The following is a 15,185-nucleotide window of genomic DNA, read 5'->3' on the forward strand; positions in this document are numbered from 1 at the left end:
ATTGAGAAGCTTGACGGTAGTTTGAAAATGATATTTGACAACAAAATAAAATGTTAATTATTACTAGTTCCAATATTGAGACACCGAGTTCGGTTGTGATCATGAAGACGACGCAATGCATATTTTCTATCTAACTTATCAACCGTGTCCATTTTTGTTCTAATACGTGTGTCATACCCCAAAATTTGCCCTCATATATTTGCAAATGTTATTTTATTTCGAATAATTGACATAACACAATTGGTAGGGATTTGAGGTTAAAAGGTACAAGAGCGAGAGGTCCCGGGCTCGAATCTCACTTCTAACATTTCTCCTTTTTTATTTGTTTTCTAACTTTATTTCCATTTATTCAAAAATCATAAAAATTGCATTTTTTTAATATTTTAATTTAATTTTCGCACTAATTAAATATGCATTTTTTAAAATAGTCAATTTTCACTTTTATGCATTTTTTAGTCAAAAAATCATCAAAAATCATAAAATATTCAAAAAATCCAAAAAATAAGTTTTTAATTTTATTTGTTCTATATTTAACATTTTTCACAACTTGGGTAACAAGGAAAGATCTTTTTAAGAAAATATTAGTTAATCATTTAAAAGATCACAATCAAATTATTTGTTATTTGAGCTTTCAATGAATAGTTAATATTTGATATTTTTTTTTATTCCATATTTGTTGACCTAAGTTGCACTATAAATATCACTAATTTTTACACATTAGGGATTGACAACATTTTCTAACCCTTATTCTCACACCCTCTCTCCCTATTCTCACAAACACAAAAATTATCTTCTCCTCCTTCTCTCAAAGATCGAACTTCACTTTCTCCCATGAATACCATAACAACTTCATAGCTTGTTGAAGAACATCAAGAACACTTTCAAAAAGAAACTCAAGAACTTACATCTTCCTCTCACGGTAGAACCGAGACGCACCTCTTTCCTCCACAAACCGCCATCGAAGCCCTCAGGTGGTGTTGTTTTTTTTTTTTTGTTAGTTTTTTTTATTGGTTCAATTGATGACCAATGATTTTATATGAGGCCTCCCTTTACAAAAAGTTTTTCTCAATTTTAAATATTTCAAAAGGTTTTGGCCAATGATGATATCTGAGGCTTGTTTTTTTTTAATCATTGTTTTGGTCATTGTTGCTACATTTTAGTTTAAATTTATGTTTTTACGATCATAATCTTTTTTTAAACCCTTGGAAATTTTTGCCCTTTTAGCCATGATCTAACTTTCTGAACCTTTCTTTATTTCATGGGAAAATTTAGATTATTTGAGGCCAAACCCTTTTTATAATATTTTTTATTTTGTTATTTTAACTATTATCATTACTAACTTTTTTTTTATTATTATAATAATAATAATTATTATTATTACTCATTTTTGTTAATTACTTTTATTATTATTATTATTATTATTATTATTATTATTATTACTATTATTATTCTTATTTTTTTGCAGGTACCTCCATGAAGCATACACACCAAATCAGAGCTAAGTTATTTTTCAAATTTCTTTTTTTTTATTTTTTATTACATAAACTCCTTTCCTTTTTTCTTCTTTTTTAATATAATTTCTTTTTATTTTGTTTAAAACAAATTATTTTTATTAGCCATCTATATTATTTAATCGAAAACTCTTTTTTTCGTAATATCAATTTTTTTTCAATAATAATTTAATTAAGGTTTTTAGTTAATAATTATTTTTGGGGCTAATTAAATGTTTTTATGTCTTAAAACCCTGATTTCTTCATGATCATTAATCACTGTTAGGTAGATGTTGTCCATTAACTTAGTATCTTTGTAATGGTTGGGGATTGTAATGCACTAACATTTTTCTTCTTTGTGCCCAATTCTTTCAGGGTTAGCAACAGGATTTTACCTCCGACTACCAACCACACACAATTCCAGCTAAGTATTTTTTTTAATAATAATTTTTATTATTTTTATGCATCAACAATTTTGATTATTTTCTTTTCCTTTCTTTTTTTTATTATAACTTTTTTATTTATATTTTTATAAAATAATTTCTATAGTAAATTTTAATCATTAATATTTAACCGAAAATCCGATTTTTCACAAATAATTGTTTTCTCTATATATATATATATATTAAAATTCGAATATACTTTTAATTAATTGATAAATTAGGATTAACCTTTATGTTTATTTTAACCCTTGTCCTATTTAATTGATTTCTTAGCCTTTTCATTAACCTTTCAAGGTTTCCGTAACATCATTTATTTTTTATTATTATTTGTCTTTTGGGTCACAATAAATTTTCTTTTATTTTTTTTAATCCATTAAGGGTTGTAGATCCTTCATACACTAAAATTATTTTCTTTTATGCAAATTTTCAGGGTTAATCAGTATCCTCCGACTACGCGCCATGGCAATTGAAAAGCTAAGTTTTCAATCCTTGTTTTATTTTATTTAAATATTATTTTCTTTTTGCCTTTTGCCCAAAATAGGGTTTGCTTCGAATAGTCAATACACTCACCCCTTATTTATTTTCCTCTTAATTTGCAGAGTCAACCAAGGGTTTGAGGAAGATCAAGGCATTCAATATACACAAATTAATTATTGCCCTCTATTATTTTCTGCTTTTCCCCTTTCCCGCAGGTGTTTATTGTAATAGCGTAGGAATTTTATTTTCTGCTTTTATTTTATTTTAACTGCGTGGTTAGTATAATAGGGAGTGCAAGATTATGAATTAAACGTAGATCACCTAACTACAAGATAAATGTCATCGAAGTTAACACATGATTGTTGCACCCACACACCTTTAGGGTAACCCCTCTTGTTGCCTTATACTGTTGCCTGCCTATATTGTTGCCTATGCCTTAATTATTGTTGCCTTTAAATAGTCAAGTCCCTCGATCCCGAGGATACCTAAAGCAAACGTTGCCTTCAAAGTTATTGAAACTCCCTCGATGTTGCCTTATAAAAACAACTGTCCCAATTGCTAAGGTATCCTCGCCTGTTGCCTAAAGATTAAATGACTATTATATCCTTCCCTTAGACTACCTGCCCTCTTTATGGCAAGGGACAGTCTTATGGCGAACGATACTCTCGATGACCCTTAACATCCAATTGAAAGACTTCCTACCCTCTTATGGTATGGATAGACTCTTTCGCCCGAAAGGCTAAAAGAACGATTTTTTTCTAAACTTAGGGTAAGTAGCTTTTAAATTGCTTGCTCAATTCAAACTTAAAATTCAAAATCTTTTTCCCACTCTTTTCAAAATCAAAAAGACTACGCTTATTTACAAGCTAAAGTTCTTCTTCAAAGTTTTTACTTTTCACACCTCCTTTGAAACAATTCAAACAAAGTGAGCTAAGCAATTAAGAGCCCATGGAAAACCATGGATGCAAAGGGTGCCTTACACCTTCCCTTTGCATAAATTACCCCCCGAACTCAAAATCTTTTTAAAAGGTCTTTTTCTGTTCTTTTAGCCTTTCCAATTGGATAAAATAAAAGTCGGTGGCGACTCATGCTTAACCGCGACATTTTTCAATTATAAAAAGTCAGTTCACCGTATTACAGAACTGGCGACTCTGCTGGGGACTTTCGATTAAAAGAGGGGTTACCTTAAAAGTTTAGGAATCACTTAAATGTTTTCTATTGTTTTCTTTGTTTGTTTTATCTTTCAGGGGCGTTTTGGGAATTAACTGAAGGACGAATCCTATTCCCGGATTCAAGTACACTTAAGATTAGGAGTGGCATAGTCATGGCGACCTCTTTCACATATGTGGGAGATGAGTCAATATGAAGTTCACACTTGAGTTAGGACTCCATAGCATATGCACACCTTTCTCAAATGAGGGGGGTCTATGTATGTGTCTGTGGGTGCGCTGGAGCTCAAGGACCTTTAGTTACCCTTAACCCATCCTGGCCTTTAGGAACGTAGTGGGGGGACTACTCTTGACAAATGTTAAGAACTAGTCGCTACCCGATGCTACAATTCAGATAGGTCCTTTCTCAAAGTATCATTGCATGATGCGAATGTATCATGTCCGAGGGTGCTTTAGAAGGGCTGACAATTCTGGATAACTTGTAGAACCCGTTGCTGAAATCTCCTTATCCATAGAAATACCCTTGGGAAGGACACCTGATCAGACCCCATGCAAGCCTTAAGCCAAAAATTGTGTGACTTGCGTGACTTGCCTGTGTTTGCTACTAACCTTAGTTTCCTTGCAGGTTATGTTAAAATGACTTGTTTGTCCTTACTATCTCACACTACGCCTAATACATTGCATTCACATGACATCATGACATCATAAGCATAACATGATTTAACTAACCCTTTCAAGGATCTTAGGAATTTAGGGCGCACAATTTCAGGTGCCTTTATCAAAGACCGAATTCCTATCAAGGGGCAAGAGGATTTATTTTCCTCTGGCCACATACCTTCCAATTCAGAAGGCTCAACACCTACCAAGGGGCAAGAGGATTTATTTTCCTCTAGCCATGTACCTTCAAATTCAGAAGTATCCCGAATCAGAGGCGATGACCCACTCGATATGGTGAGCTTGATTCTCAAAGAAAGACATTCAAAGACAAAAGTCAGAGTTCTTCAAACAAAGACGCGACCAAACCATTTTCTAATGTTGCTAACTGAATTCCTAAAGATCCTCGAAAAGATTGCATTTGCATTCATAACATCACATAAAACCAACTTTATCTTTCAGGTCGACCAATCGGTCAGGAAACTATCGTCAACAAAATTAAATACAGCCTAAAGTATTGCTCTTTCAGATATGGTCTAATGAATGACTCGTTCTGACATTCTCTTTCAGATATGGTTTAATGAATAACTCGTTCTGATGTCCTACTTCCAGATATGGTCTAATGTACGACCCGTTCTGGTATTCCTCTTCAGATATGGTTTAATGAATAACTCGTTCTGATGTCCTACTTCCAGATATGGTCTAATGTATGACCCGTTCTGGTATCCCTCTTCAGATATGGTTTAATGAATAACTCGTTCTGATGTCCTACTTCCAGATATGGTCTAATGTACGACCCGTTCTGGTATTCCTCTTCAGATATGGTTTAATGAATAACTCGTTCTGATGTCCTACTTCCAGATATGGTCTAATGTACGACCCGTTCTGATATTCCTCTTCAGATATGGTTTAATGAATAACTCGTTTTGATGTCCTACTTCCAAATATGGTCTAATGTAGGACCCGTTCTGGTATTCCTCTTCAGATATGGTTTAATGAATAACTCGTTCTGATATCCTACGCCAGATATATTTCGGAAGCTCGAACACCGGACATTCTGAAACATTCCAATTAGATGCATATTCTGGAAGCTTGACCCCCAGACATTCTGAAACATTCATATCAAGATACGCATTCCGGAAGCTCGAACCCCAAATACTCTGAATCTCTACACCAGTTCCACAACAACGACGCAAACATTACAACATCTGTTGAAGATCAGATTGATTACTCGGAGGGATGCTCCTAAGAATTCTAATACCTCTGGCTATAAAATCAATGTGAGGTGCGCATACCATTCTTAGATATTACACAAAATTGCTAGACGTTGGAGAATAAGATTCAAGATCTAATCGATATTGGGGAAATCAAATTCAACCCTCCCGAAACTCCTGTGATAATCACCGCTCCTATGACTAGTCATGACAAGACTGATTCATGTCTAAGTGGATGAACTTTTAATCATTGGATTTACTTTCATGCGCAAATTTTATTCTGTTTGTTTAAACATTCGAATCATGATAGACATTATCTGTTCTAATAATTATCATCAGTGCATTGCATATGTTTGTCTTGAATAAATTATTTCGCTATCACTCATTTAAACTGCATCTTTACTTTGCATATGTTTTGTGATATTCGACTCCTGCTAAAGTTGTATACCTTTTGAGGGAGGATGACGAAAACGATACCACAACCTCATACAATATGCTTTTGAACGGACTATGATGACGATGTACAGGCATTGTTTCAATTCCTAAACAGTGGAGATATAAGGATGTTAATCCCTCGTCAACCCCTTCGAGCCTAAGAAGTAGAAGTTTCTTTCTTGTACTAATTAAAACCCTTGATCATAACCTGGGGCAGGGTAGTTCTCAGTTTATTTGGTTATGCATTCTATTTTAAGAGAATTATTCATTACACCTTTCAACAAAGGTTTCATTCACAAGCGTTCATCCGCACACATCAAAGAAGTGTTGGAGACGTCAATCAAAAGCCAATGATGGTTCATCAATCATTAAGCAAGGCAGTCAATATCTTTCAAAAAGAAGAAAGAAATTGAAAAAAAACTTGTATACGAAGAAAAGCCTGCTAAGTCAAAAATCAAAAAGATGACTTAGGCAAAAATCAAGGCATCCCGCTGACTGTAAGCTCAAAATAGATAGTTCAGGCAAAAGTTAGGGATATCAAAAGGATGAAAAAAGAAAGGTCAATAAATTCCTGAACAACACAATGTTGTGACTACCAAAAGGAAGATGTGACTGTCATCTCAAAAGTTCTCTTTGCTTGTGAACCATCATCATTATCAAAGGTACAAATCCAAAAGTCTCTTGGAACTTGAATGCATAAGTTGAATTAACTGAGCTTAGGACTGAAGAACATCACGAAGAAGGGGATGGGCATAAATAAATTTTGAGCTATTATCCTTTGTTTCTTAAACCGTGAACCAAGCCACGTTACAACCCTTGAAAGTCCTAACTGAAGCATGGTTAGTTCGAAAGCATACTGTCACCAAAAAAGGTATCATGACTCCTTAAGGTTTGCTAAAAATGCTGAGTTGATATTTCATTTTTACAAACATCATGTTGTTACAAATAACATGTTTTACAAATATCGCACTTTTACATCTCCTGCTTTAACGTTTTTCAATAAAACTCAAGACAAATGTATGCATTGCATCTCATGAATTCATTATTAAACATATTCTGCTACATAATTTCAAATGTTAGCAACAGAAAGAATTTGCACAGGGTATAACTAATGACTAACAGTTATCCCGACAGACAAGATCATTCCAGAAGCAATGTCTCCTGCGTGTACAAGGGGCATGACATGTTTTGTCCAATCAATCTGGGGCAATCAAGTCAAGATTCCGAGAATCTCTCATGGATGCTCGAACAATCAGGGGCATGCATCCAAGAATATCTAAAGCTACTCCCCAATCGACGTGAGACATTGTCATGAGTCTATGATTACTAGGGGCATGCCGCCCAAAGTGCACATCTCATAAAGTCCTCGCGAGGCGAATCTTTCCAAAGTTCCTACTAACTGGGGCAAATCTATGCAAGTCCAGTTCAACATCTTGATCAATACTCAGTGGCGTGTCCTGAATCAAGTAGTAAGTTACTATGATACTGATGGCAACTTTCAAGACACCCACATCTCCCCACAGAGCCAGGTTCATAAGATCATATCCCCACAGAGTAATCATCAAGAAGACGTCTTCAAACACTCTCGTCCAACAAAAGATGTAGATCCCCAACAGAGATTATATCTTCAACATTGTCATTTCTCCAACACTTTGCTCTTCTCCAAACATGGTTTATTAATATCTCTCATCCTCAGTCAGGGTACATCAAGTTACTGATCATCCCCAAGCAGAAATCATAAATCCCCAGCTAAGCCTCTCCAAGAAGAGATCAAAACATCAAGCTCTCAATAACATCAAACGATTCTAGTCACACAAGTCATAAACATACATCATAAACATACATCATAAGTCATAAACACATTCATACATCACATACACATTCCTCATTTATGTTGAAGTATATAACTCATGCATCATGGCATTGCATGAAAAACTAACAATGTTTGACAGGTACATTACAAGGATTCGAATCTTATTCAAAGCAACCCCTGACGCATGGCATTCCAGGCATCTACGGATGAAATTTGGACAAGTCTAACGCACGAATCATCCAACGACCTAACGCACGGTCTTCCAGACATCTTAGGATGCAATTGAGAATAGTCTGACGCACGATTTATTCTCCGACCTAACGCACGGTCTTCCAGACATCTAAGGATGCAATTGAGAATAGTCTGACGCACGATTTATTCTCCGACCTAACGCACGGTCTTCCAGACATCTACGGATGCAAATTGGGTAGTCTAACGCACGACTCATCCATCAACCTAACGCACGGTTTCCTAGACATCTACGGATGCAATTTGAATAGTCTGACGCACGACTTATTCTCCGACCTAACGCACGGTTTTCCAGACATCATCTGCTGATGCAAACTAGACTCAGTCTAACGTACGACTCAACCTAAGTCTATTCCTCAGAAACAGTCTAACGTACGACACATTCTGACTCTCAAGTATATCAAGTAGGATGGCATCTTTAAGCCCATCTCCGACAAAAGTCCCTAATTCAGCTAGGGCAAATTTCTTGGTATTCTAGTGTTCAATCATCTTCCACCTTCAGATACCGACTGGCACACAAACCACTCTACATCTTCAGGTTTAAGATAATTGAACAGGGGCAGCTGTCATACCCCAAAATTTGCCCTCATATATTTGCAAATGTTATTTTATTTCGAATAATTGACATAACACAATTGGTAGGGATTTGAGGTTAAAAGGTACAAGAGCGAGAGGTCCCGGGCTCGAATCTCACTTCTAACATTTCTCCTTTTTTATTTGTTTTCTAACTTTATTTCCATTTATTCAAAAATCATAAAAATTGCATTTTTTTAATATTTTAATTTAATTTTCGCACTAATTAAATATGCATTTTTTAAAATAGTCAATTTTCACTTTTATGCATTTTTTAGTCAAAAAATCATCAAAAATCATAAAATATTCAAAAAATCCAAAAAATAAGTTTTTAATTTTATTTGTTCTATATTTAACATTTTTCACAACTTGGGTAACAAGGAAAGATCTTTTTAAGAAAATATTAGTTAATCATTTAAAAGATCACAATCAAATTATTTGTTATTTGAGCTTTCAATGAATAGTTAATATTTGATATTTTTTTTTATTCCATATTTGTTGACCTAAGTTGCACTATAAATATCACTAATTTTTACACATTAGGGATTGACAACATTTTCTAACCCTTATTCTCACACCCTCTCTCCCTATTCTCACAAACACAAAAATTATCTTCTCCTCCTTCTCTCAAAGATCGAACTTCACTTTCTCCCATGAATACCATAACAACTTCATAGCTTGTTGAAGAACATCAAGAACACTTTCAAAAAGAAACTCAAGAACTTACATCTTCCTCTCACGGTAGAACCGAGACGCACCTCTTTCCTCCACAAACCGCCATCGAAGCCCTCAGGTGGTGTTGTTTTTTTTTTTTTGTTAGTTTTTTTTATTGGTTCAATTGATGACCAATGATTTTATATGAGGCCTCCCTTTACAAAAAGTTTTTCTCAATTTTAAATATTTCAAAAGGTTTTGGCCAATGATGATATCTGAGGCTTGTTTTTTTTTAATCATTGTTTTGGTCATTGTTGCTACATTTTAGTTTAAATTTATGTTTTTACGATCATAATCTTTTTTTAAACCCTTGGAAATTTTTGCCCTTTTAGCCATGATCTAACTTTCTGAACCTTTCTTTATTTCATGGGAAAATTTAGATTATTTGAGGCCAAACCCTTTTTATAATATTTTTTATTTTGTTATTTTAACTATTATCATTACTAACTTTTTTTTTATTATTATAATAATAATAATTATTATTATTACTCATTTTTGTTAATTACTTTTATTATTATTATTATTATTATTATTATTATTATTATTATTACTATTATTATTCTTATTTTTTTGCAGGTACCTCCATGAAGCATACACACCAAATCAGAGCTAAGTTATTTTTCAAATTTCTTTTTTTTTATTTTTTATTACATAAACTCCTTTCCTTTTTTCTTCTTTTTTAATATAATTTCTTTTTATTTTGTTTAAAACAAATTATTTTTATTAGCCATCTATATTATTTAATCGAAAACTCTTTTTTTCGTAATATCAATTTTTTTTCAATAATAATTTAATTAAGGTTTTTAGTTAATAATTATTTTTGGGGCTAATTAAATGTTTTTATGTCTTAAAACCCTGATTTCTTCATGATCATTAATCACTGTTAGGTAGATGTTGTCCATTAACTTAGTATCTTTGTAATGGTTGGGGATTGTAATGCACTAACATTTTTCTTCTTTGTGCCCAATTCTTTCAGGGTTAGCAACAGGATTTTACCTCCGACTACCAACCACACACAATTCCAGCTAAGTATTTTTTTTAATAATAATTTTTATTATTTTTATGCATCAACAATTTTGATTATTTTCTTTTCCTTTCTTTTTTTTATTATAACTTTTTTATTTATATTTTTATAAAATAATTTCTATAGTAAATTTTAATCATTAATATTTAACCGAAAATCCGATTTTTCACAAATAATTGTTTTCTCTATATATATATATATATTAAAATTCGAATATACTTTTAATTAATTGATAAATTAGGATTAACCTTTATGTTTATTTTAACCCTTGTCCTATTTAATTGATTTCTTAGCCTTTTCATTAACCTTTCAAGGTTTCCGTAACATCATTTATTTTTTATTATTATTTGTCTTTTGGGTCACAATAAATTTTCTTTTATTTTTTTTAATCCATTAAGGGTTGTAGATCCTTCATACACTAAAATTATTTTCTTTTATGCAAATTTTCAGGGTTAATCAGTATCCTCCGACTACGCGCCATGGCAATTGAAAAGCTAAGTTTTCAATCCTTGTTTTATTTTATTTAAATATTATTTTCTTTTTGCCTTTTGCCCAAAATAGGGTTTGCTTCGAATAGTCAATACACTCACCCCTTATTTATTTTCCTCTTAATTTGCAGAGTCAACCAAGGGTTTGAGGAAGATCAAGGCATTCAATATACACAAATTAATTATTGCCCTCTATTATTTTCTGCTTTTCCCCTTTCCCGCAGGTGTTTATTGTAATAGCGTAGGAATTTTATTTTCTGCTTTTATTTTATTTTAACTGCGTGGTTAGTAAAATAGGGAGTGCAAGATTATGAATTAAACGTAGATCACCTAACTACAAGATAAATGTCATCGAAGTTAACACATGATTGTTGCACCCACACACCTTTAGGGTAACCCCTCTTGTTGCCTTATACTGTTGCCTGCCTATATTGTTGCCTATGCCTTAATTATTGTTGCCTTTAAATAGTCAAGTCCCTCGATCCCGAGGATACCTAAAGCAAACGTTGCCTTCAAAGTTATTGAAACTCCCTCGATGTTGCCTTATAAAAACAACTGTCCCAATTGCTAAGGTATCCTCGCCTGTTGCCTAAAGATTAAATGACTATTATATCCTTCCCTTAGACTACCTGCCCTCTTTATGGCAAGGGACAGTCTTATGGCGAACGATACTCTCGATGACCCTTAACATCCAATTGAAAGACTTCCTACCCTCTTATGGTATGGATAGACTCTTTCGCCCGAAAGGCTAAAAGAACGATTTTTTTCTAAACTTAGGGTAAGTAGCTTTTAAATTGCTTGCTCAATTCAAACTTAAAATTCAAAATCTTTTTCCCACTCTTTTCAAAATCAAAAAGACTACGCTTATTTACAAGCTAAAGTTCTTCTTCAAAGTTTTTACTTTTCACACCTCCTTTGAAACAATTCAAACAAAGTGAGCTAAGCAATTAAGAGCCCATGGAAAACCATGGATGCAAAGGGTGCCTTACACCTTCCCTTTGCATAAATTACCCCCCGAACTCAAAATCTTTTTAAAAGGTCTTTTTCTGTTCTTTTAGCCTTTCCAATTGGATAAAATAAAAGTCGGTGGCGACTCATGCTTAACCGCGACATTTTTCAATTATAAAAAGTCAGTTCACCGTATTACAACGTGTGCTCACTGGGCGGCCTTTCTTGTTTCTCCGCATGATTGGATTATGGCAAACTTTATCTCCTTCATAAACAGACTAATATTCATTGTATGGTAGCACTTGAAAACTTATGTTGTAAACCCTAAATAGGTTTGCGACCTTGTAAACGTCGGACAAAAGAGCATAGGCGTCTTGGTGCACAATGAAACATGCATCGATAACATGTGAACAAGGAATACAATATGCTTGAAACTTTCTGTAGTCATACCAACGACCTAATAGGTTGACCTTGTAACGTCCCATTGGCTTTCCCTCACTGTGGTCTATTGTCTCCTTCACACTGAAAGTGTTGTTTGGTTGTAGTAAAAAATTCTTACCTGATGCGTATTGGATTTTGTTGTTTCTTCTTTCATCACCTTCATGCAATTTTCTGTAAATATTTGTCTAAATTTCAACACTCCACTCCATTATGCACCCCTTTCAGCAAATAGTGCCTTTAAAGACTGAATTCATTGACTCGACGAGGTTCGTTGTCATGTAACCCCAACACCGACCCTCGTCAAATGCCCTCGTCCATTTTCTATTGGAATATTGTCTACCAACCTTAAAGCATCACCATTAGCCAAGGAAATTTCATTCCGCTAATATTAAAATGTTGGTTGGTTTAAAGCATACCCTATATGTTATAAAAAAAAAGGGTTAATGTTATAATATATTATTTACTAAGATATAATGTTGGCAAATAAATACCTACCCATGTTGATAACGTTTTTGGAGGTTTCTGTTCTTGATTTCCCTCATAAAATTTTCTGCAATGTGTCTGATACAGTAGACATGCACAAATGACGGATTATGCTAACCATCATAAGGATTATTGTATGCAATTTCGATCGATGCATGCTTGTCTGAAATCAAACATAGGCTAGGTTGAGGAGCAACATGCATTCTCAAGTTCTTTAGAAAGAACCCTCAACCATCAGTCGTCTCACCTTCCACAAGGGTAAAAGCAACTGGGAAAATATTACTCTTGCCATCCTCTACTACCGCCATAAGTAGCTTACCCTTGTCGACTAAATGATCTGTCCATATTTGATACAAACGAGATTTGGTCATGTTATCAACATAACCTTATACGACGTTGATAGAAAATTTATTCTCTCCTTATGCGAAAGATGGAGATCGAAAACACACATTTCATCTTCCAACTGGTGAATGCATTGTCACACTAGAGGATACATACATGTTGTTAAGTTTATATGTAAATGGTTTCGCAGTAGTTGGACAAACAAATGTGGCCTGTTCTAAGGCTTAAGAACTGTTCGGTGTAGAACTGACGAACGTAAATAAAAAAGGATAATTCATTAAAATGACTTGGCTCAAGGACAACTACGATGCTATTCAGTTACACGCTAATTCCACCGTCGAAGAAATACTTAGGAAGACTAGATTTTACATTTTATTGCTTTTCGGTGGTTTATTATTTCCTGATACTAATGGCAACACTATACATATTCCGTATTTACAATTATTATCCAACTTTAATAAATAGGTAAATATAGTTGGAAAAATGCAACTTTAGCGCATCTATATAGACACTTGTGTAAATTCGCTAAAAATGTGTATAACTTTGCTGGTTGTGCAATATTACTTCAGGCTTGGGGATGGTCCAAAATGCCGACATTGGCGCCAATGAATCCTAATTCATTCCAATTTCCATATGCGTCCAACGTTTAAAACATTTTATTTTTTATATATGTTTATTATGCGTATTTTCTAATTAATAACAATTTCTTTTTTAGGTGATCCGCATATGGAATGAATTACGAAAAACTCCCAAATATTGTGCTCCTTGATATCGCGCGTTCATCAATCATTTCGAGCTGGATGATGTATTATCTTCAAGACTTAACTGCAAATACTTATAGTTTATATAATTTTTAACTAATCATTTGAATTTATGTAACAGTTTACATGGAGGCCTTATCTTGGACTTGAAGATTTGGATCCAACTGAAAGTGACATGTGGAGTTCAAGAACGCTTATAATTTGCTTCACTTTTGTTGAAATGCATCATTCAGATAGGGTTAAACTCCAATTTGGCATTCAATAAGACATACCGGATCCTCTAAAGTGCATGGATGAGTATCACGGAAATCAAGTGAACGATCAATGACAATTCAGTAATTGGAAAGACCATTACAAACAAGAGCGTCATCAATGGAAAAACCACCATAGTACTGTCTTACAGGGCAATATCATGCTAGGAGAATGTAAATCGAGTAGGGATTACATGAACTGGTATGCATCTGTGACAAATTTATATCTATCACAAAATAGAATCTTATTTGACTCTCGTAACCAACCCACATATTCAAGCTTCCAACACATCAAACCATCAACAAGCACTTACACCCAACAACATAATTTTAACACCCAACAACATAACTTTCACACCCAACAACCTTTCATTAACACCTAACAACATAACTTTAACACCCAATAACCTTTCATTAACATCCAACAACCTTTCATTCCAACACAACCACCTTATACCCAAAGCCAACAATATCATTAACAAAACCCATATACATCATACACCCAACCGTAATACATTCCTACAACCTACCTCAATCCAACAAAACCCATCTACATCATACATCCAAACCACAAGACCACAAGACCACAACTACCAAACGCCCCATCAACAAATTCCTTTTTAGTCACAACAATTTACCCGACTTCATCATAAGAGCAATAGTCCCCTTCATGATGCCTACCACCACCCAACAAAATTGGAATAACGAGGGAACCATATTAAGTTATCGACGACAACTTGCTTTATCAATGAAGAAATAGTCGACGAATTATATGATCGTGGATATGACGTGGGGCCTTCTACCCAGCCATCAAATGATGATGTGTCTCATAGAATGTCTACGCGAATTGAGCAAGCTTCTTACTGTGTAATCGGCCATCTGTTACACCGACTGGGTCAAGATCATCACTAAATATCGTTTATTATAATTTATTTTTATTTAATAAATAAATAAATATTGTTATAACTTTATTTTATTTGAATTATTATTATTATTTTATTTATCAATTAAATATATTTTAATTATATAAAATATTAATATATTTTATTGTATTATTTTTTTAATAAAAAATAAATGAAAAACATTTTAGAAGCTTCCGCCGTATCAATATACGGAGCCTTTTAATGCTTACACACTTCTGCCAATTGAATGGGTGAAGCTTTTCATTTTTTTACACTCTTCCGCTCAATCAAAAGGTGAAACCTCGCTTTGCCAA

General features: G+C 33.7%; 1 long non-coding RNA gene across 1 annotated transcript; it reads left to right on the forward strand.

The window, feature by feature from the left end:
- Positions 1-9,073: 9,073 nt before the first annotated feature.
- Positions 9,074-14,859, forward strand: LOC131653033 (uncharacterized). The gene is made up of 3 exons (XR_009298935.1): positions 9,074-10,967; positions 13,673-13,762; positions 13,840-14,859. It is a non-coding gene; the product is annotated as an uncharacterized LOC131653033 (long non-coding RNA).
- Positions 14,860-15,185: the final 326 nt, after the last annotated feature.

The sequence above is a fragment of the Vicia villosa genome, linkage group LG2 (genome assembly GCF_029867415.1).
Source record: "Vicia villosa cultivar HV-30 ecotype Madison, WI linkage group LG2, Vvil1.0, whole genome shotgun sequence".
Lineage (NCBI taxonomy): Eukaryota > Viridiplantae > Streptophyta > Magnoliopsida > Fabales > Fabaceae > Vicia > Vicia villosa.